We start from the raw sequence: 15,617 nt of genomic DNA, 5'->3' as shown, positions 1-15,617 counted from the left end.
GCATGCCGCGACAGCGTGGACGTGAACCGTATGTGCAGTTGACGGACTTTGAGCGAGGGCGTATAGTGGGCATGCGGGAGGCCGGGTGGACGTACCGCCGAATTGCTCAACACGTGGGGCGTGAGGTCTCCACAGTACATCGATGTTGTCGCCAGTGGTCGGCGGAAGGTGCACGTGCCCGTCGACCTGGGACCGGACCGCAGCGACGCACGGATGCACGCCAAGACCGTAGGATCCTACGCAGTGCCGTAGGGGACCGCACCGCCACTTCCCAGCAAATTAGGGACACTGTTGCTCCTGGGGTATCGGCGAGGACCATTCGCAATCGTCTCCATGAAGCTGGGCTACGGTCCCGCACACAGTTAGGCCGTCTTCCGCTCACGCCCCAACATCGTGCAGCCCGCCTCCAGGCGGTGTCGCGACAGGCGTGAATCGAGGGACGAATGGAGACGTGTCGTCTTCAGCGCTGAGAGTCGCTTCTGCCTTGGTGCCAATGATGGTCGTATGCGTGTTTGGCGCCGTGCAGGTGAGCGCCACAATCAAGACTGCATACGACCGAGGCACACAGGGCCAACACCCGGCATCATGGTGTGGGGAGCGATCTCCTACACTGGCCGTACACCTCTGGTGATCGTCGAGGGGACACTGAATAGTGCACGGTACATCCAAACCGTCATCGAACCCATCGTTTCTACCATTCCTAGACCGGCAAGGGAACTTGCTGTTCCAACAGGACAATGCACGTCCGCATGTATCCCGTGCCACCCTACGTGCTCTAGAAGGTGTAAGTCAACTACCCTAGCCAGCAAGATCTCCGGATCTGTCCCCCATTGAGCATGTTTGGGACTGGATGAAGCGTCGTCTCACGCGGTGTGCACGTCCAGCACGAACGCTGGTCCAACTGAGGCGCCAGGTGGAAATGGCATGGCAAGCCGTTCCACAGGACTACATCCAGCATCTCTACGATCGTCTCCATGGGAGAATAGCAGCCTGCATTGCTGCGAAAGGTGGATATACACTGTAGTAGTGCCGACATTGTGCATGCTCTGTTGCCTGTGTCTATGTGCCTGTGGTTCTGTCAGTGTGATCATGTGATGTATCTGACACCAGGAATGTGTCAATAAAGTTTCCCCTTCCTGGGACAATGAATTCACGGTGTTCTTATTTCAATTTCCAGGAGTGTAGATGGACGCCAGTTGAGAGCCTGCAAACAATCTGTGCGCGTGATAGACACATTGGACCTAAATCTGTAGTTATGGTCTGGGGTGCGATTTCATATAACAGCAGGAGCACTAAAAATTATTCCATTCCATCTTGGCATGGTGGTACAGCAACCTTCTATTGCTACTTTTAAAATAAACTTTGTAGGTTTCGCAGTTTTCGTTTTTAGCTCCAAAACGACCAGCTTCGCCAGCGTAGGGCATCATCAGGTTACGTTAAAAGAAATCAGAATTTTGGGTATCATGCTTTTTGGCAGAAATTTTCTGATTTTTAACAAATCCTGACGATGTCCTATCCGGGCGAAACTCGTCGTTCTTGAGTTAATAACCAACATTGCGCAGTCTAGTTCTATTTATTAAATAGTAGCATAAGCACTCTTGTTGCTGTCCGACTCACCCTTGCTGCAAAACCTTCGTCAATCTGCTGACTGGACCTGTTGTTCTGCCATAGGATAATGCTCCTTCACATACCGCAGTTGTAACCCGACATTCTCTACAGGGTGTCCACATGTTGACTTGGTCCACTCGATGACCAGATCTGTCTCCAATCGAGCACGTATGGGACATCATCGGACGACATCTTCAGCGTCCAGAATGAGATTTTGACTCTGCAGCGGAGTGTGCGCTGACATGAGACTTGCTGGCAGATTAAAACTGTGTGCCGAATCGAGACTCGAACTCGGGACCTTTGCCTTTCGCGGGCAACTGAGCTACCCGAGGACGACTCACGTCCCGTCGTCACAGCTTTACACAAAGCGAAAATCTCATTTTGGAAACATCCCCCAGGCTGTGGCTAAGCCATGTCTCCGCATATCCTTTCTTTCTGGAGTGCTAGTTCTGCAAGGTTCGCAGGAGAGCTTCTGTAAAGTATGTAAGGTAGGAGACGAGGTACTGGCAGAAGTAAAGCTGTGAGGACGGGGCGTGAGTCGTGCTTGGGTAGCTCAGTTGGTAGAGCAATTGCCCGCGAAAGGCAAAGGTCCCGAGTTCGAGTCTCGGTCAGGCACACAGTTTTAATCTGCCAGGAAGTTTCAACTCCAGCGTTGTCCAGAACCAGCATCGACCGTCCCTGTTTGACCAACCAAGTGCCACAGGCATGGAAGTCCATCCCACAGACTGACACCCGGCACGTGTAGAATACAATTAATTTACGTTCGAATGCTGGTATTCAACATTCTCGCGGTTACACCAGTTATTTATGTACCACGTTATCACATTTGCAATGACTTATCTCGCGCTTACATTAACCTGTGATCTTCCAGTGTTCATCAATTAAATACGTTACCGAGATAAATGTATTCCCGAAATTACATTACTCTGCATTAATTATTGGTTCGTGCTGCGATTTCTTACCGTTAGAAGCAGAATAATCAAAATAGTTCAAATGGCTCTGAGCACTATGGGACTTAACAACATCTGAGGTCATCAGTCCCGTTGAACTTATAACTACTTAAACCTAACTAACCTAAGAACATCACACACATCCATGCCCGAGGAAGGATTCGAACCTGCGACCGTAGCGGTCGCACGGTTCCAGACTGAAGCGCCTAGAACCGCTCGGCCATACCGGCCAGGCACAGAATAATCACGGAAGCTACGCATCAGTTATTAAATCACGCGCAGTGGCCAAGCGATAGTGACTTCGCCCTTGCACTTGCTACTTCTCTTCCCCTCTGCGTGACTGTGAGTTGCGCAGTCGGCAGGGTGAGGTGCGGACACAGGCTGACAGCCGGCAGGCGAGTTAATTGGCAGACGCGCGGCGTGGGAGCCATTGGCCGGCTCGCCGGGACACAGGTCCGCCGCAGACGGCCAGGCTCCGCAGAGCACAACGGCGCTGCCCGTACCGTACTGTTGGCTGGCTCTGCGCGCACCGAGGCCACAAAAAAGAAAGAGATTTCACGCTACTCGGTAAACCATGCTGCGACCCGGAAACAGGACAGCGTCACTTGGCTGTGCAGCAGTGTCTCTGGATGTCAACAGCCAGTGTGTCGTAGTGTAGAACAAAAATACGAGCAAGAAGGAGCGTCGCTGCTGTATGTGTTAGTCAGTGGTATTAGTGTATTACACTGGGGCGAAAAAAAATCATGGGATAACGATATGCTCTATTCAGATGGCGGTAGTATCGCTTACACGAAGTATAAAAAGGCAGCAATGGAGCTGTCATTTATACGCAGGAGCTCATTTGAAAAGCTTTCCGAGGTGATTATGGTCGCAGAATGGGAATTGAGGGGTTTGGCGCAAGAAGGTGGCAGCTCCACTTTTTGGCTCTATTGAGTTGAACATTCTGTTATGTTACGTATTGTTCAGCGGACTGGTGTAAACATCGCGCGTTTCATGTCACTGAAGGGGACCAGAGATTTATTTTCTACTTTGTTGACACGTTGAAGAAATTCTTTGCAAAGAACCCTCGGTATCATTATCGAACAAGAAAAAAAGAAAATATTTCATCACTAAGTACAAAATATTCCTCTATGAACAGCCGTATATCGGTAAAGGGATTATTCAATGCAGTGCGACCGTAGGGATGACTGTCTTCGATAATGCGTAAATTTGCAACCGAGGACCTGCGAGTCTCATAACAGTGGACCACCTTCATCAAGCTTATGACTGTCTCCTCTCGCTTGAATGCCAAAAGTTTAAAGATGTCAAAAAGCTGGCCAGAAAGTATGTTGGGCAAAACGAGATGTGGTTTTAAGAGACTGAAGAAGAACTGTAGAATTAATGTATTGCCGGCCGCGGTGGTCTCGCGGTTCTAGGCGCGCAGTCCGGAACCGCGCGACTGCTACGGTCGCAGGTTCGAATCCTGCCTCGGGCATGAATGTGTGTGATGTCCTTAGGTTAGTTAGGTTTCAGTTCTAGGGGACTAATGACCGCAGCAGTTGAGTCCCATAGTGCTCAGAGCTATTTGAACCATTTTTTGAATTAATGTATTTTGCCAATAATGTTGTACTTCCTTTATTAATAAATGTTTCTTAAACTTAAATATGGTTAATTATGAAAAAAATGGTCCTACAAAGAGTTTTTCATTCACTTTGGAGCAAAACGGAGGCAGCTCCAAAATTCAAAACACTATTGCACGTACCTGAGTGCATGCATTTGTGTGTATTCTAGTCAGTAGCGTTAGATACCCCACAGCCTAAAAGAGGGCTCACAACTTTTTCGTTTTGGTGATAACTGAATTTTTAAAAGTTTTTTTTAATATGCCAGAAACTGGAAAAAGTGGAGCTGCCTCCTTCTTGCACCAAACCCTTCATATTAACAGACTTCGAACGCGGAGTGGTTGTTGAAGCCAGACGCATTTCGGAAGTAGTTAGGGAATTCAATATTCCGAGATCCACAGTGTACAGAGTGTGGCGAAAAAACCAAATTTCAGGCATTGCCTCTCACCACGGATGGCGCCGTGGCCGACGGCCTTCACGTAACGACCTACAGCAGGAGCGTTTTCGTAGAGTTGTCAGTGCTAACAGACAAGCAACACTGCGTTTAATAACGGCAGACGTCTACGTGAGACGTGCGACGAACATCCGTTTGGGCAGTGCGGCGAAATTTGGTGATAATGGGCTATGGCAGTAGACGACCGATGTCAGTGCCTTTGCTAACAGTAACACACCGCCTGCAGCGCCTCTCCTGGCCTCGTGGCCGTATAGGTTGTACAGCAGACGACTGGAAAACCGTGGGCTGGTCAGATGAGTCCCCATTTCGGTCGGAAAGAGCTGATGTCGAGATCCGAGTGTACCGCAGACTCTACGAAGCTGTGGACTGAAGTTGTCCACAAGCGCTGTGCAAGCCGGCGGTGGTCCCATGATGGTGTCTTTTCGGAATGGGCTGGGTTCTCTGAACCGACCGTTGACTGTAAATGGTTATATTTGGCCACTAGCAGACCATCTGCACCCGTTCGTGGACTTCATGTTCCCAAACAACGATGGAATTTTTATGGCTAACAGTGCACCATGGGGAATATTTTCATGGCATCAACGAGTCACACCATGTACGTTGGGAGATAAAAATTTAACAAGGAGTAGCAGGCTTACAGTTTTGAACAGTTAAAAATTGGTTGGATGAGATCAAAATTAGCTGTATTTCTCTTAAGGATAAACAACGTGACGAACCTCCAAGACAGCACCCACAGATGAAAACAAACATGGCAATATGATATTAAACTATCAATGATTAAAGGTCTGTGAAATATGTGACACCTTCAACGTATCAGGAGAAAAATTGCAGTGTGTGTGTGTGTGTGTGTGTGTGTGTGTGTGTGTGTGTGTGAGTGTGGGCAGGGGAGGGGGGGGGGGGGGGGAATAGGGCCGCTATCGGCGATGACTGCGGTGAGTTCAACTTGAAGGATTAACTAAATCTATCTAATACGAGGAACCTTTGTTCAAGTTGAATGCCCCATTTGCCGAAGGATGACCAAAAGCAAGTGTGAAAACTTGTGCTTCGGCAGTGTTCGTATTATATAAAAAAAGAATTAATGCGTTTTTTGTTTTGGTTTAGAATGCGATGTGTTCCACCACGCCAAGATCAAACCAGTATTCATAGCATATGATGGAAACTAATATTCCTGTCGAAGGAGTGGCAGATTTGTTTCTGAGGTGCGAAGGAAGTTGATCAACAATAACTGGCGAAAACTGCGGTAGTTGTTTGGACCAACCGGATGAAAAAATACGTGAGAGGAGACTGAAAACGGAAAAACTAATCACTCATCGGAACGACGCACCTGCCTACAGAGATGCGTTGACAATGGGAAGGAATTCACAAAATTTGGTATCCTTTGACGCCTACCTGTTATCAAATTCAAGGAAAAACTCTCAGTCTAATGGAAAATTTGCAGCAGTCGTAGCTGAATAACTCTTCCAATAGCTTTACCTTTTGGATTCACGCAGCAGGGAATATATCTGTTCAGTGCAAAAATATACGACGCACAGTGACCGAAAAGGGATTACGTCTGTAAATTAGTTTACTTTGGTAAAAAAAACTGCTTTTCAATTTTAGATAGATGTTTCTGTTGCTCTTGTACTGACCTGTAGCAATTTTCTTATGAAAACATTTGTTCACGTCATTGTACCACTCTGGGTAGACAGTTACACAAAAACATCTGCCAATGAACAGCCAGGGTGGACTAGAAATCCGCTATCAAATGAGCAATTATGGACGAAGACTATGGGTTTCTGTATTTTGATAAGTTACTTGTTAATATAAACTGTGAACGAGAAAATGTGTACACAACGAGACCACGTCGGTAAGCTTCTCCCTCCTCATGTGAATGTCTAATTCTCTCCACATATGCATCGTAGCCAGGTGGTCGAACTACTCCAGTAAAGCGAGCGAGGTGGCGCAGTGTTAAAAGACACAGGACCCCTATTCTAATCCACACCGCCAGTTTCTGATTTAGATTTTTCATAGGCGTATTGTATTGCTTGGGGCGAAAGAGAGAATGTTTCCTTTAGCATACCGCTCCTGATTCTATTCCCCAGTTCCTCTCCAAATGAAAGACTTCAATGACCTCGTTATCGGCGAGACATTAAACTTCCTCCCTCCTGCCATTTTTGACATGGTTGATGATAACCTCAACAGATGTTCAAATAGTTCAGAGTGTTTCGGGTAATTATGTGGTCGTTCCCTGCTCACATCAACCTTCATCTGTCACGGAAGAGAATGCTGTTGCAGTACGAATACTGGTGCCGGTGTACTGGCACGTCTAACACCACGACACGAGGTAATTCCTGAGCCTCCATGTTCGTGCAGCTTACACACCTCTACAACAGCATCAGTGAGAAAACTTTTTGCCGGCCGCGGTGGTCTCGCGGTTCTAGGCGCGCAGTTCGGAACCGCGCGATTGCTACGATCGCAGGTTCGAATCCTGCCTCGGGCATGGATGTGTGTGATGTCCTTAGGTTAGTTAGGCTTAAGTAGTTCTAAGTTCTAGGGGACTGATGACCACAGCTGTTAAGTCCCATAGTGCTCAGAGCCATTTGAACCACTGAGGAAACTTTATAGTGAAGTCCTTCTGGTTCAAAGAAACGCTCAGAAATTGTGAAGTAGTTAATACTTCTACTTGAATATCAGTGTTACATGAAATAGAACCTGAATTTATGACTTCATTGTGGATATTGAAAAAGGCATTTCATTGTAAGGCAGCCACGATCTGATAATAAGAGAATGGTGCCTTTTTTCTTCGCCCCAAAGAGAGTGACAAAGAAAGCGGTTATTGGCAAGTGGTGCGCAAAACAATTCCTGCCTAAAAATCGCTGACAATGATTTCCAGATGATCATTCATTTCGGAAAAACAGTCCTGTGGCTGTCCCCTATTACTGCTTTATCGTCTCTACTGACGAACCAGGACAACTTACATTTGTTTAGAGAGATTCCGCCTCAGTAAACAGCAGTGTTAAATAGGTTCCTCACAGCATTTCAAGACAAACCATAATGCTAAAATTTCAGTGGTGGGTGTTGTGTACAGACTGTGCTGGATATACTTAGGTTGCTCCCCTGTCTTAGTTCCAGCTTTCGAACTTAACATAACATTGTATTCTTGCTACGGACTAATCAGTTCTCAGTATTTAATATGAGTGCAAAATTATTGGTATAGTTACTGCCATTGTTTGTAGTTGAGAACATTCACAAGGACACTAGCAGCCAAAAAACTGGAATCTCATTGCGCTCAGTTTTTTTGTTCCTCCCTGTCCCGATTAAATATTGAGGATCAAGTCCGCCTGCTTGGCTGGGTGGTAAGGTGCTCGACTCCCATGCAAGCGGGTTCGATTCCGGGCCGGGTTGGAGATTTTCTCCGCTCGGGGACTAAGTGTTGTGTTGTCCACATCATCATTTCCTCCTGGTCACCGGCGCGCAAGTCGTCCAATGTCGCGTCGAATGAAATAAGACTTGCACTTGGCCGCCGAACTTCCCCGAATAGGGGTCTCCCGGCCAACTATGCCATACGCTCATTTCGTTTCATTGAGGTTCAAGATTTACGCTTAAATCCCTTAGATAAATAACGTAGAATTATTTGTTAACCTTATCTCACATTTTCGGAATTACTTTGTACCGTGTGGTCTTCTCATGTAATGCGGAAACAGCCTACTTGTTGTAAACTCAAGGAACCTCATTGCATTTCATATATAAATAGTGCTACACTTAGAAAGCTAATTGTTGCTCATTTCTTAAGTTTAAAATGCTTACAAATGCTCATATATTAGAAGCATGGTCTAGCATTGCATATTTGTCTCGCAGTATGTTACGCAATGTTAGTTTTCAATAACTTAGACTTTCTGCACGACTCGAATTTTTACTGACCACATATTTTTGAGCTCTTATATTACCGAAGTTGGCATTATCCGCTTCCATCGTTCAAAAGCATAGCCAGTCTTATTGTTACGAAGATTACAGAATTTATTCGCTGAATTTTAAATCGTCTTAGTTTACTTACCATTAGAATCGTGAAGGAGTTACGAATGCGCGGCAGCTCATTAGTGAGCATAAGATCAGTTGAGACAAACATTAAAGTGATCATAAGCCAAAACTGTGGTAAAGGAGGATTCTTATCATTTTTTTTATTGCTATGCGGTCGTTTTTCCCATCCATAAACTCGACGACAGTAGATGCCGTATTCGTCAGTTGGATGTTACGGATATGCTACGACGTTTCTTCTACCAGGAAATGGAAGTGTTACTTTGACCCGGAATGGACAACGAAGCAACACCTCTTTGGCCTTACGGCACAGCCATTTATTAAGTCACGAAAGAATTTTAACGATGCTCTTCCACTCCCGGTGAATTTAATTTGCATTTTCAAGCGATTACTTTTAGTTTCGTTACATCTTACGTGATAAATGAATTTAACAGCACGGATGTGCAAATTTGATAAATTTCGTGTACCTGTTAGGTTCGTTCGGAAATTCACGCTGGTACCGCAGTAATGGATACAATAAATCAAGAGGAGGAGGAGGCGTGTTGCGAGTCCGCGGGAACTAGTCTGGAAAGTGAAGAGAATCTCCGTGGAGTGGACCTGTTCCCGGTTGACACACAGAGACGGTCTTGCCGAGAAGGAAACGCGTGTCAAAACGATGAAGTGTTCTATTTGTCACGGACGAGCGACTGTCAATGAGTACGGAATGTGTCCGTGCTGTCGGCACAATCTTTCAGAGGTTACGAAAGAGCACAGAAGAGGCGAAACGAGGCATCTGAACCCCTAAGCAGCTCAGTCGAAGGCTGTCAGCCCGTCGATTTAAGTAGTCATTGAGAGACTACAAGCAGCCACGAAACCCTACAAAACACAAAGTAGAGCTGCTTCCTCAGTGATTAAACCTCAAACATTCCCAGAGGAAAGGAGACTGCAGCGGCTCTGACCGCAATCAATTTTTAATTCAGCTCATTAGACAGTCCCGCAGAGGCCCACTTAACCTCCTGCTCCCCCCTTTTATTCGCGATTTCCTTTCGGCGACCGCTTTGATCAACAGACGGACGCGTGTCTTACCTTCCTTCTTACGATGACGCCTTTGTATCGCTGCTATCATAATTTTAGATACAATAAACAAAAGTATACTAGCATTATAATGTACGAACTGTTATTTGAAGTGCTGCTTTCTCAGATGACTGATTCAATTCACGTGCGATGACGTATCTCCAGCAGCCTACAGAGAAACATTTATTTTGCTTCCTACAAAGACTTCATTCAGGAAAACAGTGTGAAATTAGCCACTAAACGCTGTAACTTGCATGTTCACAAAGATACACTTTCAAACACAGCAAGCAAGATTAAAGAATAACGAATTCGCAATAATCTCCCGTTGGTTGGATCCGTTTGGTCTTTCTTTTAGCATTAGAATTAAGAAACTAGTCATTTAATACAATAAAAAAACGACGATAGAGACTAATGACCTGTCCCTCTTATACACACTTCAGCTGACGCCGGAAAAACAACAAACATACTAACCTAACAAGAAAGCAAGAAAACGTCTATCTTATTACTATCAATGTAATTATTGGGTAACAGAACGTCTTTAGAGAGGAAGTAAAAGCTTGGACAAGAATAATTGTGACGAATCAACGTAGCTGGAAGCACAACGACGATTTTTATTCTTTGTGTTGTGGTAGGTGTTGACATATGTGAAAATTACCGAACTGTCATCTTAATAAGTCACGGCTGCAAAATACTAACGCGAATTCTTCACAGGCCAATGGAAAAACTGTTAGAAGCCGACCTCAGAGAAGATAAGTTTGGATTCCGTAGAAATGTTGGAACACGTGAGGTAATACTGACCCTACGATTTATCTTAGAAAATAGATTAAGGAGAGGCAAACCGACGTTTCTAGCATTTGTGGACTTACAGAAAGCTTTTGACAATGTTGACTGGAATACTCTCTTTCAAATTCTGAAGTTGGCAGGGGTAAAATACACGGAGCGAATGGCTATTTACAATTTGTATAGAAACCAGATGGCAGTTATAAGAGTCGAGGGGCATGTAAGGGAAGCAGTGTTTGTGAAGGGAGTGAGACAGGGTTGTAGCCTCTCCCCGATGTTATTCAATCTGTATATTGAGCAAGCAGTAAAGGAAACAAAAGAAAAATTCGGAGTAGGTATTAAAATCCATGGAGAAGAAATAAAAACTTTTAGGTTCGCCGATGACATTGTAATTCTGTCAGAGACAGCAAAGGACTTGGAAGAGCAGTTGAACGGAACGGACAGTGTCTTAAAAGGAGGGTATAAGATGAACATCAACAAAAGCAAAATGAGGATAATGGAATGTAGTCGAATTAAATCGGGCGATGCTGAGGGAATTATATTAGGGAATCAGACGCTTAAAGTAGTAAAGGAGTTTTGCTATTTGGGGAGCAAAATAACTGATGATGGTCGAAGTAGAAAGGCTATAAAATGTAGACTTGGCAATGGCAAGGAAAGGGTTCCTGAAGAAGAGAAATTTGTTAACATCGAGTATAGATTTGTCGGGAAGTCATTTCTGAAAGTATTTGTATGGAGTGTAGCCATGTATGGAAGTGAAACATGGACGATAAATAGTTTGGACAAGAAGAGAATAGAAGCTTTCGAAATGTGGTGCTACAGAAGAATGCTGAAGATTAGATGCGTAGATCACGTAACTAATGAGGAGGTATCGAATAGAATTGGGGAGAAGAGGAGTTTGTGGCACAACTTGAAAAGAAGAAGGGACCGGTTGGTAGGACATGTTCTGAGGCATCAGGGGATCACAAATTTAGTACTGGAGGGCAGCGTTGGGGGTAAAAATCGTAGAGGGAGACCAAGAGATGAATACACTATATAGTCAGACGGATGTATGTTGCAGTAGGTACTGGCAGATGCTTGCATAGGATAGAGTAGGATGGAGAGCTGCAATATTTGGACTGAAGACCACAACAACAACAATGCTGCAAGTAAATAATAAATTTAAACAATATGGTACAACTTATTATGGAATTAATTCGTGTCTCGTTTCAGATGTGTAAAAATGTCTATGTACTGGGACTTGTCAGTCGACAGAATTGTAAAGACGGTCTTGCAAAGTTCCTTGAAAACAGAACAAAAAGGCTGAACGAAATCTGCTACGTCGCTCTCCCGCCGTTTGTTCCAAGAAGTCGGCTGTAGACATGTGGCGAGGCGCGCCAGAATGATTGACAACAGACAGTAGTCGCGATGCAGGAGCTCCTTTGTAAGTGGTGGGCCAGGTGCCGTCAGGCCAAAGTTGCGGACAGGACTGCCGCACCGCCACGAGCGCCAGTCGAGCGACATACACACAGTGGCTCCCGCTGCAGTGCTGAAAACGACCGTCATTCCTCACCACCGTAATCACGACGGCGACAATTTGCAAGGAAATTCGTGTAGGACGAAAAACAGCAGTCACGGTGCATCAAATAATAATAACAATACACTGACGACTGCTTTTTATTTTAGTGAGAAGAATAAGCACCGGAATTGCTGAAAAACAGCTATGAGCAACATCATGTTACTGTGTGTGTAATTTTGTATACATTAACTCTCATTATCCTAATGTCACTGTAAGACCCTGTACCAGTTGCTACTTTTAAGCAAGGTCATCGGGTAAATTAAACAACCCGTAACGATCCACTAAATTTGTTTGCAATAGTAAGTCAAAAGTAACTTTCTTTCTCATTGAACTAGCTCCACAAATGAAATGTCTTCTAAACACCTTTAGTGTAAAAACCGCAAAGTCATCGCTGCCATTAAAATACACTCCTGCAAATTGAAATAAGAACACCGTGAATTCATTGTCCCAGGAAGGGAAAACTTTATTGACACATTCCTGGGGTCAGATACATCACATGATCACACTGACAGAACCACAGGCACATAGACACAGGCAACAGAGCATGCACAATGTCGGCACTACTACAGTGTATATCCACCTTTCGCAGCAATGCAGGCTGCTATTCTCCCATGGAGACGATCGTAGAGATGCTGGATGTAGTCCTGTGGAACGGCTTGCCATGCCATTTCCACCTGGCGCCTCAGTTGGACCAGCGTTCGTGCTGGACGTGCAGACCGCGTGAGACGACGCTTCATCCAGTCCCAAACATGCTCAATGGGGGACAGATCCGGAGATCTTGCTGGCCAGGGTAGTTGACTTACACCTTCTAGAGCACGTTGGGTGGCACGGGATACATGCGGACGTGCATTGTCCTGTTGGAACAGCAAGTTCCCTTGCCGGTCTAGGAATGGTAGAACGATGGGTTCGATGACGGTTTGGATGTACCGTGCACTATTCAGTGTGCCCTCGATGATAACCAGAGGTGTACGGCCAATGTAGGAGATCGCTCCCAACACCATGATGGCGGGTGTTGGCCCTGTGTGCCTCGGTCGTATGCAGTCCTGATTGTGGCGCTCACCTGCACGGCGCCAAACACGCATACGACCATCATTGGCACCAAGGCAGAAGCGACTCTCATCTCTGAAAACGACACGTCTCCATTCGTCCCTCCATTCACGCCTGTCGCGACACCACTGGAGGCGGGCTGCACGATGTTGGGGCGTGAGCTGAAGACGGCCTAACGGTGTGCGGGACCGTAGCCCAACTTCATGGAGACGGTTGCGAATGGTCCTCGCCGATACCCCAGGAGCAACAGTGTCCCTAATTTGCTGGGAAGTGGCGGTGCGGTCCCCTACGGCACTGCGTAGGATCCTACGGTCTTGGCGTGCATCCGTGCGTCGCTGCGGTCCGGTCCCAGGTCGACGGACACGTGCACCTTCCGCTGACCACTGGCGACAACATCGATGTACTGTGGAGACCTCACGCCTCACGTGTTGAGCAATTCGGCGGTACGTCCACTCGGCCTCCCGCATGCCCACTATACGCCCTCGCTCAAAGTCCGTTCCACGCTGTCGCGGCATGCTACCAGTGTTAAAGATTCCGATGGAGCTCCGTATGCCACGGCAAACTGGCTGACACTGACGGCGGCGGTGCACAAATGCTGTGCAGCTAGCGCCGTTCGACGGCCAACACCGCGGTTGCTGGTGTGTCCGCTGTGCCGTGCGTGTGATCATTCCTTGTACAGCCCTCTCGCAGTGTCCGGAGCAAGTATGGTGGGTCTGACACACCGGTGTCAATGTGTTCTTTTTTCCATTTCCAGGAGTGTATATTTGGGAAAAGGCGAGTACTTCTATCGTTTACCACTACATTTGTCAAAATTATCACTTATTTATATTGAGAGAAGAGTAGTGGAAGAGCTTCCGATAGTGGATGTACATTTGACATTTGTTTTTGGAGACGTTTGTCGTTTCCGAACTGTTTAATGTAACTTCATTACATTTTAACTGCTCAGGCTGTGAGGGTGCTGCGGTATGAGGACGTCCCGGCATTTGCCCTGAGAGATTTAGAGAAAAATCAGGAAAAGTCTAAATGCTGATAGCTTGAAGGGGATGTCCACCGACAACCTGTCCGTTAACCGCTCCGCCAACTCGATCGATGACGTAACCAGAAGGCGCCTCGATCTCATTTCTTAGGTGTAGGATTTGTCCGCGGATGAAAGTTGCTGGAGCACTTTGTCTAAGTCGTGGCCGTCACCTCGCATTTAGTTCGACGTCAGGTCAGGGTGCGGGGCATCAGAACGAGACTGTCCGGGCTCCCTTCTAGGGTGGCTCGCAGACATGCAACCAAGTCCATAAAACAAAGGCAGGGGCGGAGACAGTAGTGGAGAAATTCAAGGGAAGAACCGAATACTTCAATTGTGGACACTCACGAAAATTATTCGAAAACGTTGTGGTTTGATGTCTTCCCCTGCTGTATAGCGCCTTCCAAAAGCCAGACGGAAAATAGCAAGAGGGCAGAACGGGACGTTTATGTCTTTGTTGCCGGAGGAAGAGGTTCCCTACAGCTTCCACCAGGATTGTTTTCCTTTATTAAACGTTGTCCTTTTCATTTAATTTCCTAAAACGTTTACCTCCGGCATTTTATTTAAAAAAAATCATCTCGTTAGCCCTGCTGATAAATTTACATAATTTATTTTGTAGGCGGTAATTTCGTAGGCTTTCACGACCAGAGTCAGTTTCTATAAAGTTCTTCTGGGTTGTAGAGCGTGTTATGTTGTAACATGAACCAAATTCTCGGTCATTGGGGAAGTTTTATTATTCCATTTAACACGTCATCTTTGTTCAGTTCACGAATAGCTTGGGTATGGCGTCAGTAAGGTGTCGCAGATATGAATAACGGCGTCTTTGCACGGGTATTTTCGAATATGAGGATAAGTCAATGTCCGGTGGACGTATATCAGGACTGTAGGGTCCATCGCCACATTATTCGCACAAGTCTTCAGTTACGACGTCTCGACGATGCTTGCGACAACATTGTCGACGAGAATATCCGCCGCTACGTAGAGCAACTGACGTGCGGTTTAATTTGCGACTTTTTCTGCTCAAACGACGTCGCGAAAGCGATTAGCCCAACTACGTCCCAGCATCAACGTACCTCACACTTGAATTACTGTGGGTTAAGGTCGCAGACTTATCACGTAGTGTTTCGACCTTAATGTACGATTTTTGATCGTCAACAGTTATAGTGCTCGATATCAGCGACCACGCCATAAATAGTTTCGGCCCTTGTAAGACAACATTGGTGAAAATAAAACAAGGTGTTCTGCCTCCAGCTTTGCCCGATAGCTGACATAACAATATCGGCGGGTCGTTCACTCAGCAATATTGCCAAACTGTGCTTTATTTATGAAACGACCCTCGTATTTCGTAAACTGTTCAACATATCCAAACGAAGTTTTCGGCAAATGTTAGTACGCAGAGGGGCGCGTAATTTTGTTTCGTGGCTAATCCTCTTAACTATTGTATCAACCGACTTATCGAGTCAAGCATGTTTTGTCTAAAAGCATCTATGCATCTTTTTTAACGGCATTTCAAAGCCGTTGAAAAAGACGAGAATACTGATAT

The 15,617-nt window shown here is 45.9% G+C and overlaps 1 protein-coding gene and 1 non-coding gene across 2 annotated transcripts in view; one reads left to right on the top strand and one right to left on the bottom strand.

Annotated features, from left to right (window-relative positions):
- LOC126267893 (uncharacterized) overlaps nucleotides 1-15,617 on the bottom strand; it is a 900,836-nt gene that overhangs the window by 828,452 nt on the left and 56,767 nt on the right. The window lies entirely within an intron of this gene.
- Trnas-cga (transfer RNA serine (anticodon CGA)) lies at nucleotides 2,150-2,224 on the top strand. Its single transcript has one exon. It is a non-coding gene; the product is annotated as a tRNA-Ser (tRNA).

This window comes from Schistocerca gregaria, chromosome 4 (assembly GCF_023897955.1).
Source record: "Schistocerca gregaria isolate iqSchGreg1 chromosome 4, iqSchGreg1.2, whole genome shotgun sequence".
NCBI lineage: Eukaryota > Metazoa > Arthropoda > Insecta > Orthoptera > Acrididae > Schistocerca > Schistocerca gregaria.
This window is presented reverse-complemented; position numbering and strand designations above follow the sequence as displayed.